Source organism: Schistocerca nitens, chromosome 8, assembly GCF_023898315.1.
Source record: "Schistocerca nitens isolate TAMUIC-IGC-003100 chromosome 8, iqSchNite1.1, whole genome shotgun sequence".
NCBI classification, from domain to species: domain Eukaryota; kingdom Metazoa; phylum Arthropoda; class Insecta; order Orthoptera; family Acrididae; genus Schistocerca; species Schistocerca nitens.
In genome coordinates, this window is record NC_064621.1 from 223,759,092 (window position 1) to 223,771,934 (window position 12,843).

Here is a 12,843-nt window from a genome sequence, read left to right on the forward strand (position 1 = left end):
TCTCCATTATCAGCTGTGGTTTGATGTAAGTCAGTTCCCTTAAAGGTTCAATACCCAAAACCTTATGAACATGATCAGTTTAGTTGGAATTGCTGAGGGAGAGGTTATAGAGCTCTGTTGCAATTTCTGCACAGCATTTCATGTGATCATCACCACAAAACAATTTTCCATCCAAATAAATGGTCACTGCCAACTGTAGCAAAGAGCAGAGTTGACCATAGAGTGATAGAACATGCTACTGAGCACAATGTACCCAGATTCAATGGCTGCTTCACAGCCGGTGCCAACTGGATCCTTCCCCACAACACCAGCTTTTCCAAACCATGTAGATGTAAGTTACCCTTGCAATGCAACACTAGCTTTTCTAAATCATGTAGATGTAAGTTACCCTTGCAATACATCTTTATTCCCATAATTCTCCTGGTCTCAATATCCACTAATCCCTGCACCCAAACATCCTCTTCTCAGCAGTCTCCCCCCTCTGTTCTGTCACTTCCTTCCAATCCAATGTGGTTGGATGAAACAAGGAGCAGTTCTGGCCATGTTCACAAGAAGGGTGTAGAGATGAAACAAATCAAGGAAGATTGGTAATTCCGTTTGGCAAGAGGGGCAGCATTATTCTCCTTCATGCATGTAACTTCTAAGGCTTCCTCTCAACTGCCTATCAATTTTTAAATTAAGAAAAACAGGAGATTATTAGGAAGAAATAAATCACGATGAATTTAGTAACGGCTCATAGACTCATTAACATCAAGCATGGGCAAATCTTCAACAACTGCTCTCAACAATAAATTTATATTGTTGTGTACAAGATGCCTTCTATGTAAAGCGAATGATTGGCTTCAGTGATGAAATAATGAAGTAAAATATATTACCACAATTTTAAACAGGACTGACAACAGCAATCATAAATAAATTTTGAAACAATGGAAAATCCAGGCTTGAATGTAACAATATTGTGAAAGGGAAAGTTGCTACTCATCATATAGCGGAGATGCTGAATCGCAGATAGGCACAACAAAAAGAGTGTGGTCTCAGAAGCCCGACACTGCAGTCACATGTGTGTGAGTTGTGTTAGTGTGTGTGTGTATGTGAGTGTTTGTCATCTAATTTTGATGAAGGCCTTACTAGCCAAAAGCATTTTTGTGACCTCAGTATTTTGATAAGCCAATGGAAGAAGGAGGCTTGGTACAAATTTTAATTAGACGATTACCCATCTATGCAACAAAAGATATCTTATGTAGCGGCTGGAAAACAGTAGAAGAGTTGTTATCTTTAGTTGATTCACTAGATGCTATAAATAAGGACCGTAATGAAACTTTACACCAAGGGAAAAATTCGAATTATAAAAGAAATAGTGGAAATAATTTCAAGAAACATGAGGCTAACCTAGCAAGAGTGCACCAATACAATAAGAAAAATTGTAACGACAATTACCAAAAGAAGCATCCATCTTCAAATTTAGGTCCAGTAACTTTCAGGAATTTGTACTGAGTAACAATAGAACACAGAATGGTAATGTGGTATCTTGACTTGGTAACCAACCCGTAATGAGTGGTAATGGGGAAAACATGGTTCGATCTGGATCCAGGGCCGGGGTCCAGGTTGTGGAGATACACAGGGAGGCCTGGTTTGTTATAAGTCTGTTAATTTCACACACAGAATACCTAAAAAGGAATGGTTACTGTTTGAAGAACCAAGCTTAGTTACTAATAACCCACAACCTATAATAGTAGGGACAGTGGAAACTTCAGAGGTTAACATATTTATAGAGTCAGGAAGTGAGGTATCACTCATGTCTAGCACATTCTTTAACTTGATACAGGATAAACAGCACTTACCATTATTGCCAGTGACTGAAATATATATAAACGGGATAACAGGAACGAGACGTAAAATTGTAAAATACGAAACTCGAGTGAACTGTCATATTGGAAGTATATTATTTCATCATATACTATTAATAGTAGAAAATAGTAATAGAAATGTATTGTTTGGGCTAGATTGGTTATTAGAGTTTAAAGTTATCTTAAACTTTGATGAAAGTCTTCTGTGTTTTGGTAAAGGGGATAGTAGATGTTGGACACCATTTGAGACAGACAACTACATTGGTAAACAAACAACGGAGTGTCAGTGTCTGTGATTAACAGCTACAGCACGACTGTCACCAAAAATCGATAATGTAGATCAAAAAGTACATCGAACTGATATACAAGACAAAGTAGTAGTAGTAGTAGTTGTTGTTGTTGTTGTTGTTGTTGTTGTTGTGGTCTTCAGTCCTGAGACTGGTTTGATGCAGCTCTCCATGCTACTCTATCCTGTGCAAGCTTCTTCATCTCTAAGTACCTACTGAAGCCTACATCCTTCTGAATCTGCTTAGTGTATTCATCTCTTGGTCTCCCTCTATGATTTTTACCCTCCGCGCTGCCCTCCAATACTAAATTGGTGATCCCTTGATGCCTCAGAACATGTCCTACCAACCGATCCCTTCTTCTAGTCAAGTTGTGCCACAAACTCCTCTTCTCCCCAATTCTATTCAATACCTCCTCATTAGTTATGTGATCTACCCATCTAATCTTCAGCATTCTTCTGTAGCACCACATTTCTAAAGCTTCTATTCTCTTCTTGTTTAAACTATTTATCGTCCATGTTTCACTTCCATACATGGCTACACTCCATACAAATACTTTCAGAAACGACTTCCTGACACTTAAATCAATACTCGATGTTAACAAATTTCTCTTCTTCAGAAACGCTTTCCTTGCCATTGCCAGTCTACATTTTATATCTTCTCTACTTCGACCATCATCAGTTATTTTGCTCCCCAAATAGCAAAACTCCTTTACTACTTTAAGTGTCTCATTTCCTAATTAATTTCCTCAGCATCACCCGACTTAATTCGACTACATTCCATTATCCTCATTTTGCTTCTGTTTATGTTCATCTTATACCCTCCTTTCAAGACACTGTCCATTCCGTTCAACTGCTCTTCCAAGTCCTTTGCTGTCTCTGACAGAATTACAATGTCATCGGCAAACCTCAACGTTTTTATTTCTTCTCCATGGATTTTAATGCCTACTCCGAACTTTTCTTTTGTTTCCTTTACTGCTTGCTCAATATACAGATTGAATAGCATCGGGGAGAGGCTACAACCCTGTCTCAGTCCCTTCCCAACCACTGCTTCCCTTTCATGTCCCTTGACTCTTATAACTGCCATCTGCTTTCTATACAAATTGTAAATAGCCTTTTGCTACCTGTATTTTACCCCAGCCACCTTCAGAATTTGAAAGAGAGTATTCCAGTCAACATTGTCAAAAGCCTTCTCTAAGTCTACAAATGCTAGAAACGTAGGTTTGCCTTTCCTTAATCTTTCTTCTAAGATAAGTCGTAGTGTCAGTATTGCCTCACGTGTTCCAACATTTCTGTGGAATCCAAACTGATCTTCCCCGAGGTCTGCTTCTACCAGTTTTTCCACTCGTCTGTAAAGAATTAGTGTTAGCATTTTGCAGCTGTGACTTATTAAACTGATAGTTCGGTAATTTCCACATCTGTCAACACCTGCTTTCTTTGGGATTGGAATTATTATATTCTTCTTGAAGTCTGAGGGACTTTCGCCTGTCTCTTACATCTTGCTCACCAGATGGTAGAGTTTTGTCAGGAATGGCTCTCCCAAGGCCGTCAGCAGTTCTTATGGAATGTTGTCTATTCCGGGGGCCTTGTTTCGACTCAGGTCTTTCAGTGCTCTGTCAAACTCTTCATGCAGTATCATATCTCCTATTTCATCTTCATCTACATCCTCTTCCATTTCCATTATATTGTCCTCAAGTACATCGCCCTTGTATAGACCCTCTATATACTCCTTCCACCTTTCTGCTTTCCCCTCTTTGCTTAGAACTGGGTTTCCATCTGAGCTCTTGATATTCATGCAAGTGGTTCTCTTTTCTCCAAAGGTCTCTTTAATTTTCCTCTGGCAGTATCTATCTTACCCCTCGTGAGATAAGCCTCTACCTCCTTACATTTGTCCTCTAGCCATCCCTGCTTAGCCATTTTACACTTCCTGTCGATTTCATTTTTGAGACGTTTGTATTCCTTTTTGCCTGCTTCATTTACTGCATGTTTGTATTTTCTCCTTTCATCAAAGTTAATGAATCCCTAATATTAACTGAACAACAGAGACGAGATTTATAAAAATTCTAATGGGATATGAAGTAGTGTTTTCCGATTGTCCAGGTAATATCAGCGACTACATCTGTAAGCTCAAAATCAAATATAACACCCCATTCTTTTACAAGCCATATCCAATACAAGTAAGTTTGAAAGAAGCAGTTAGGCATGAAATCAACAAAATGATTGATAACAATATTACAGAATGAAGTTCCAGCGTAATGAATAATCCTCTGGTCATGGTGAGAAAAGCTACAAGGGGAGTACGATTAGTGTTAGACGCTCGTACACTGAATAGACCTATAGAGACAGAAAGAGACAGACCGATTAATATTGATGAATTGTTATCCAAATTTGAAAAGGCAACATTTTTTAGCACAATGGATTTGACTGCGGGATATTGACAAATAAAGTTACATCCAGAATCTAAAAAATATACAGCATTTTTGATTGATTGTAAATCACATTATTTCAATGTATCACCATTCGGACTTAATATCTGTGTGTCCGATTTTTATACATGTTATGCTTATCCATCACAGATATTTTAGAACCATGACTGTATATTGAATGTAAATAAGTTATACACAACTGCAAGCAGTCACATTTTTGAATAGCAATGCTTTATTCCATGAACCGGTTTTTGAACCTTTTCAGGTTCATCTTCAGATGGTTTCGGGAGGATCCGGGAAGTTACATCATTACTGGTAGTAGCATAATGCTGGGTGCTGGTTCTATGGCAGAAAGATGGGTCACACTTTAAGGTATCGCCATGACTATAGCTTATCTGTCGATATGGATGTAAATTTAGTTTTTACTTACTGCGACAGTATAGGCATATTTTTGCGGATCTGTCTGCCTCCATTTTGATGTCCGGAACACTTTCACACAAACTATATTAGTTTACACTTTGACAGTGACACTTTTCCAGCATCCAGCATGCACTTTACAACTGTTGCTTGTAACAAAGATCTTGACAGAAAGATATGGAATAAGCCTACTTTGTACAGAGATGTAATGCGTTGTTCTTTACATGTGTTAAAGTCGATAGAAGGGCAAGTATTTTAATCAGAATGGCGATAACATGAGAGCACAAGATAAAATAAATAAATAAATTACTACAACAACAAATTTCAGGTGATCTGATATCTTATTTCTACTTGTATATTACAGGCAGTTATATTAGTTTCTTTTTATTTTTTATTATTTTTTTTATTAATAGCAATTACCATGTTTGGCATTAACATGAATCCCAAGGAATCAATAATACAGAGTTATTGTCTCTGCAGTGAGATGCAGCTGTCTGTATGACTAGGACCTGTATATTTAAATTAATAACAAATCTTCAGATGAACTGTTGGCTTATTTCTGTTGTTACGTTAACATGATCTGGGGTATTATCAAGAGCACATTCTCCTTATTTTAGCTAAAGGTATATGTATAAGAGTTATAGTGATTGTAATGGACTAAAGCTGTTTGTATGGCTGTACATTTAATATTTAAAAAATCATGTGCTCTTCCCGGATCCTCCCGAAACCATCCGAAGATGAACCTGAAAAGGTTCGAAAACCGGTTCATGGAATAAAGCATTATTATTCAAAAAAGTGACTGGTTGCAGTTTTGTATAACTTATTTACATTTTATACATGTGTTAGATAAGGCACTGGGGAGAGACTTATTGAAGGATTTGATAGTATATGTAGACAATATCCTAATAATATCAGCTACTTGGGAAGAATGTTGTCTAACTTTGTGCAAGACTTTAAAAAATTTATAGAGAAAGGTATTGCGGTAAAGCTATCTAAACTGTACTTTGCACGCAAAGTACTGAAGTTCTTAGGTCATATTATAGGGGTACAGGGAATTAGATCGGACCCTGAACGCACCAGGGCTATCAAAGAATGTCCACTCTCCAGAAATGTAAGATAGTTAAAAGAATTAATAGGTATGGCCGGATATTATCGATGGTACATACGAGGGAAAGAACTAAATGGCCTGAGAATTTTATGTTTATTAAGAAAGGGAGTACTGTGGACTTGGGATGAAGGGTCAAATGATGCATTTGAAAAAGTCAAAAGTGTGCTTGTTGAATCACCCATATTACATCATCCAGTTATGGGTGAACCATTTAAATTGTCAAAAGATGCATCTGATTATGGTATTGCTGCTAAACTTTCGCAAGGAAAGTGGGATCCAAATAATGTAGAACACCAAACCATAGCTATTGCTAGCTGTAGTCTAAATAAGCAGGAATTAAATTACACAGCTACTGAAAAGGAAATATTAGCAATTGTAAGGGTATTCAAAAATTTCAAACATTAGTAAGGGGATCCAAAATTCATGTTTATACAGATCATCAAGCTTTATCCTTTCTAATGAGTAGTCGATTATTACACAGTAGGTTAATGTGATGGAAGCTTTTCCTAGGAATATGATATTAGGATACAATATGTAAAAGGTTCCGAAAATATTGTACCTGATGCTTTGCTAGGAATGGAAGAATACCTATAGGAATGGAAGAATTGAAACGTACAGAAGGGGCCGGCATTATTTTTGCGATTAATTTTATGTCAGCAGAATATCCGAACATCAGAGTAAAAGAAATGGCTCAAATAATAACAGAAAATATCCAGCATGATTCCTATTTCACAGAAATATTTTCTATATGTATCCAAAACTCCTTAGCTCCTAAACAGTTACGAAAATGGAATATTATAGGTCATAACTTGTTTTGGAGAGAAAGCATAACATCACAGCGTTCGCACTTATGTATTCTGAAGGTAATGGAAGACGCACTTGTATGGTATGTTCATACAGGATATGGACACTTTGGGATCAAAAAGTGTATAGCCCATATGAATAAGTTTTTTTATTTTAAATATGCAAACAGTTATATACTGTTTACAACAATACTTCCTAGAAGTAGGTAAACCAAAACGGTTTCTTACAGATAATGGACCACAGTTTGTAAGTAACAACTTTAGGGAATTCCTAGCATGGGAAGGTATTTGTCAGGTGTTAATATCCGATTATAACCCATCATCAAACCCATGTGAACAAGTAATGAAGGAAATAAGAAAATTATGTTGTACTTACTGTCATGAGAAACATACTGTGTGGGCAACAAAAATTAAGGACTTTGAACTCATCCTAAATGAATTACCACATCTATCGACTGGGTTGATGCCTTTAGAAGTTATAGGTAAAGGATGTAGAGGCTTATCTCACTAGGGGTAAGATCGATACTGCCTACAGGAAAATTAAAGAGACCTTTGGAGAAAAGAGAACCACTTTCATTAATATCAAGAGCTCAGATGGAAACCCAGTTCTAAGCAAAGAAGGGAAAGCAGAAAGGTGGAAGGAGTATATAGAGGGTCTATACAGGGGCGATGTTCTTGAGGACAATATTATGGAAATGGAAGAGGAGGTATATGACGATGAAATGCGAGATATGATACTGCGTGAAGTGTTTGACAGAGCACTGAAAGACCTAAGTCGAAACAAGGCCTCGGGAGTAGACAACATTCCATTAGAACTACTGACAGCCTTGGGAGAGCCAGTCCTGACAAAACTCTACCATCTGGTGAGCAAGATGTATGAGACAGGCGAAATTCCCTCAGACTTCAAGAAGAATATAATAATTCCAATCCCAAAGAAAGCAGGAGTTGAGTTGACAGATGTGAAAATTACCGAACTATCAGTTTAATAAGTCACAGCTGCAAAATACTAACACTAATTCTTTACAGACGAATGGAAGAACTGGTAAAGGCCGACCTGGGGGGGAGATCAGTTTGGATTCCGTAGAAATATTGGAACACGTGAGGCAATACTGACGCTACGACTCATCTTAGAAGCTAGATTAAGGAAAGGCCAACCTACGTTTCTAGCATTTGTAGACTTAGAGAAAGCATTTGACAATGCTGACTGGAATACTCTCTTTCAAATTCTAACGGAGGCAGGGGTCAAATACAGGAAGCGAAAGGCTATTTACAATTTGTACAAAAACCAGATGGCAGTTATAAGAGTCGACGGACACGAAAGGGAAGCAGTGAGACAGGGTAGCAGCCTATCCCTGATGTTACTCAATCTTTATATTGAGCAAGCAGTGAAGGAAACAAAAGAAAAATTCAGAGTAGGTATTAAATTCCATGGAGAAGCAATAAAAACTTTGAGGTTTGCTGATGACATTGTAATTCTGTCAGAGACAGCAAAGGACTTGGAAGAGCAGTTGAACGGAATGGATAGTGTCTTGAAAGGAGGATATAAGATGAACATCAACAAAAGCAAAACGAAGATAATGGAATGTAGTCGAATTAAGTCGGGTGATTCTGAAGAAATTAGATTAGGAAATGAGACACTTAAAGTAGTAAAGGAGTTTTGCTATTTGGGGAGTAAAATAACTGATGATGGTCGAAGTAGAGAGGATATAAAATGTAGACTGGCAATGGCAAGGAAAGCGTTTCTGAAGAAGAGAAATTTGTTAACATCGAATATAGATTTAAGTGTCAGAAAGTCATTTAGAAGCTTTCGAAATGTGGTGCTACAGAAGAATGCTGAAGATTAGATGGGTAGATCACATAACTAATAAGGAGGTATTGAATAGGATTAGTGAGAAGAGAAGTTTGTGGTACAACTTGACTAGAAGAAGGGATCAGTTGGTAGGACATGTTCTGAGGCATCAAGGGATCACCAATTTAGTATTGGAGGGCAATGTGGAGGGTAAAAAGCGTAGAGGGAGACCAAGAGATGAATACACTTAGCAGATTCAAAAGGATGTAGGTTGCAGTAGGTACTGGGAGATGAAGAAGCTTGCACAGGATAGAGTAGCATGGAGAGCTGCATCAAACCAGTCTCAGAACTGAAGACCACACCAACAACAACAACAACAACAACAGGTAAACCTTTTATAGGAGAACCTCTAATTGAATGTTTTCATTGGCCTGAACAACCAAGCATTGATTACGAAGTGAATCAGGAAATAGTTGCTAAGAACTTAGTCAAAAAAGCACAACAGAGAGTGAATAAGCATAATGAAAAGGCTGTGGAACCTCAACACCAAGTTGATGACCTGCTTCTTATAAAATAACATCTTCAAAGCTCGATGCTAAAGAAAGAGACTCATAAATCTTCCCAGAAATATGAAGGACCATACCGAGTACAAACGTTAATCCATCCTAAGATGTTATTTGTAGTAGATCCTACAACTGGGTCAGAGGAAGGGAAGTACAATGTAAAAGACGTAAAGTTGTACATATAACCCAGGGATGTTAACATTCTGAGTTAAGGGGCAGAGTGACGACCATCGGATCCCGAGTGTTTTCAGTGTTTATTCCAAAATAGTTTTCCTGAACTGAATTCCTTTAAAATCTTAAACTATTCTGTCCTCTATTCCTGACATCTTAAACTATCCTATAATCATAGTGCTTAGAAAACTGGATACAACTACAAGATAAAGAAAACTTAGGAGAATCACAGAATACGAAAAATAAAATAAAATGAATAGAGTATTATATTTATGGATAATATAATATGAGATGAATAACTATACAACTGTGATACCATAGTGTATAAATTTTCTATTTTGTATAGAGTATTTTACACCTTTTATGAGATGTGATGTAAATGGGATGGTTTGTATAGGTTTTGAACAGGGTGGGTATTGTAAATAAAAGCATGGTTTACGAGAGCAAATAAATCATGGCTAACACAAAGCACACATCACACCTTTCAGACAACCCTCGCAAACAAGTGTGCCTGATTCTTCACCATTTGCTGTTTCCATAGGGTTGCTAAGATTTCCTTCGGGGACCTCAAGGGTGAAGGTGGGAATGCCCATTCTGTAGGAGATGATTTAACACCAAACCTCCTCCAGAGTCTCTCTCAAGTACCTGAGGGGTAGGGATCCTGGGGAATGGGGGTGGGAAGGGTTTTCCGTCTTTGGGGCTATCTTCTTTCTCTTCTTAGATCTTAGCAACCATATCTATTTTTTTCCTTTCTTACTTCTCCTTTGAGGACCTATCTATTTTTTCCCTCTTTCCATATTCACAAACTTTTATAGCTGAAGTCCTTCCTTGTTCCCTTGGTTTCCAATAACCTACATCTTATCTTTAGATAAGAAGTCCGAAGAATCAGACTACACAACACACATCTGCATACACATAAAAATACATTTAGACACAAACATTAAAATTACAGACTAAAGCCTGTCATGATGTGAGAATCACCAGGTATTGTAGGGGAAAGAATATGTACACACACACAGACACTCTATGACGATTCCACATCACATATGTGTACAAGAACTATGACGATTCTACACACACACACACACACACACACACACGAAGAGGTGTACATAAAGAAAGAACAGCGACAAAGTGCTCATGTGCAAAGAGGGAGACAAAAGCATATGAGTTGCGGGATAACTATAAAGCAGTAATGAGTAGGAGATAGACAAGGCAGAGACGTGAGCAAAGAAAGAAAAAGAAAGCAGGGGTGGCATTAGTCATGCTGATCATTAGGAAATGTCACTCTGACGAATTGTAGGATGGTGGGACTCGAATAGTATATATAGACATAGTATCTACTAAGCGTATAGAAGTTGAGAAGTAGAGGAAGACTCTAGCGGGTAAATGAAGCAGTAAAAAGTGAATGAAAAGTGTAAAATAGATTTTTATTTTTTCCAGAGAATACTTAATTACAGTATACATAGGAATGTATACTAGGGTAATGAACCATGAGGCCTATTCAGAAAGGATAAGGGGGGCGTACCCAGCATTCACTAAGTATAAAGGGCAGGCGTACCTACGTGGAGATAGGACGACCTGTGGCCTAAAAAATAGGGATGTTTTATAAGGGGCGTACCTACCAGAATGGAAAGAGGAAGTGCTCTCATAAGGTCAACCCACAAGTAAGGTATAGGTACTGATCCTAGGAACAAGTGCTAGTATCGTGACAAAAGTCACAAATTTTATAGGGATTATTCTGGAAAGTTTGAATTCTAGGCACAACTAGCATTGTTACGTTTCATGTAAGTTTACTAGTGTCAAAAAGAACACTTTCATTTTGCCCAGAGTTCCTCCAAACTACAAAAAATAGTACTGATGGTATATACTAAGGAAAAGTAGTACAAATAAAGAAAAATGAGAACGGAAAGTAGATTACTCATGTTTCATGAACACCTGAAGTTTACGACTGAAAATTTGGAAAGAGTCCTTACAATTCCTAAATACCAGGGAAGCTGAACCACAAATAAATGCTCATGTCTGGATCTCAAAGTAAAGTAAGAACAGAATAAGGAAATGCTCAGCTAAAGATAGTTCTAGAGAAAAAAAAAAAAAAAAGACTGTTGCTGAAGTGATAGATGTATGTATAAACACGTATAAGAAAAGTATGTTGTTATGATATGAAATGTTGTTAAGAGTGATATTATTTACATAATGATTGTGTATAAAGTATCGCGTGTCCGATTTGAGGGGGGGGCGGGGGAGATATGTAGTGTTTCGAGAATTTCTGCATAAATTATAGAACCACTCAGCCCCTTCCACCGTCTCGAACACACGAAATTTTAGAAGTGAGTGTGGGATGATAGAATCCCACCTACTGCGTGTCACATGTTTGTGTGTGCAGGTTTGAAATTCAGTCACGGGAAGAATGTAGATGTGGCAGTCAAACGGCAACGACAAGTACTTGTCGGGAGATCCATCAAAGTTTTAGTGAAAGGGCTCAGAAGACAGATGGAGTTTCTATGTTATTATGTGCTAATTGTGTCAGTGACCATTGTTATAATAATGAGAATAGTTGAGAAGGTACTCTTGAGACGAACTCTTGTCTTAGCCTGGTTGAAGGGAAGACGTGTATTCTGATCCATATTGAGAATGGACAGGGTGTTTAAGCCACCTTTCTCTTATATGTAAATTATTTTGTTTCTGATGTTTGGAGACACGAGAGACTTACTAAACAGTATACATTTATGTGAAGAGTGGGATTTGTAAAATGACTGAATTTCAAATATACGTCGTTTGTTGAAGCAAATGAAACTTCGTATGTCTACTTATTTTTATAAGTATAATAGAGGGAAACATTCCACGTGGGAAAAATATATCTAAAAACAAAGATGATGTGACTTAGCAAACGAAAGCACTGGCAGTTCGATAGACACACAAATAAACACAAACATACACACAAAATTCAAGCTTTCGCAACCAACGGTTGCTTCGTCAGGAAAGAGGGAAAGAGGGGGAAAGATGAAAGGATGTGGGTTTTAAGGGAGAGGGTAAGGAGTCATTCCAATCCCGGGAGCAGAAAGACTTACCTTAGGGTAAGGATTGGAATGACTCCTTACCCTCTCCCTTAAAACCCACATCCTTTCGTCTTTCCCTCTCCTTCCCTCTTTCCTGACGAAGCAACCGTTGGTTGCGAAAGCTTGAATTTTGTGTGTATGTTTGTGTGTCTATCGACCTGCCAGCGCTTTCGTTTGGTAAGTCACATCATCTTTATTTTTATAAGTAGAAAGAGTCTTAAGAGATTCCTGTACCTAGCAGCATACTTAGGAGAAGAAGTGAAAGAGAGTTTGCAGCAGCAGGCTAGCCAGCAAGGAAGGTCGGTCGAACATCTCAAGTAAGTCATCTCGTAAAACAAGTGGAAGTTCGTATATCTACTTTGCATTTAAATCGTCAT

At 37.8% G+C, this 12,843-nt stretch overlaps 1 protein-coding gene across 5 annotated transcripts in view; it reads right to left on the minus strand.

Annotated features, from left to right (window-relative positions):
• LOC126199283 (mediator of RNA polymerase II transcription subunit 25-like) overlaps positions 1-12,843 on the minus strand; it is a 371,538-nt gene that overhangs the window by 91,933 nt on the left and 266,762 nt on the right. The window lies entirely within an intron of this gene.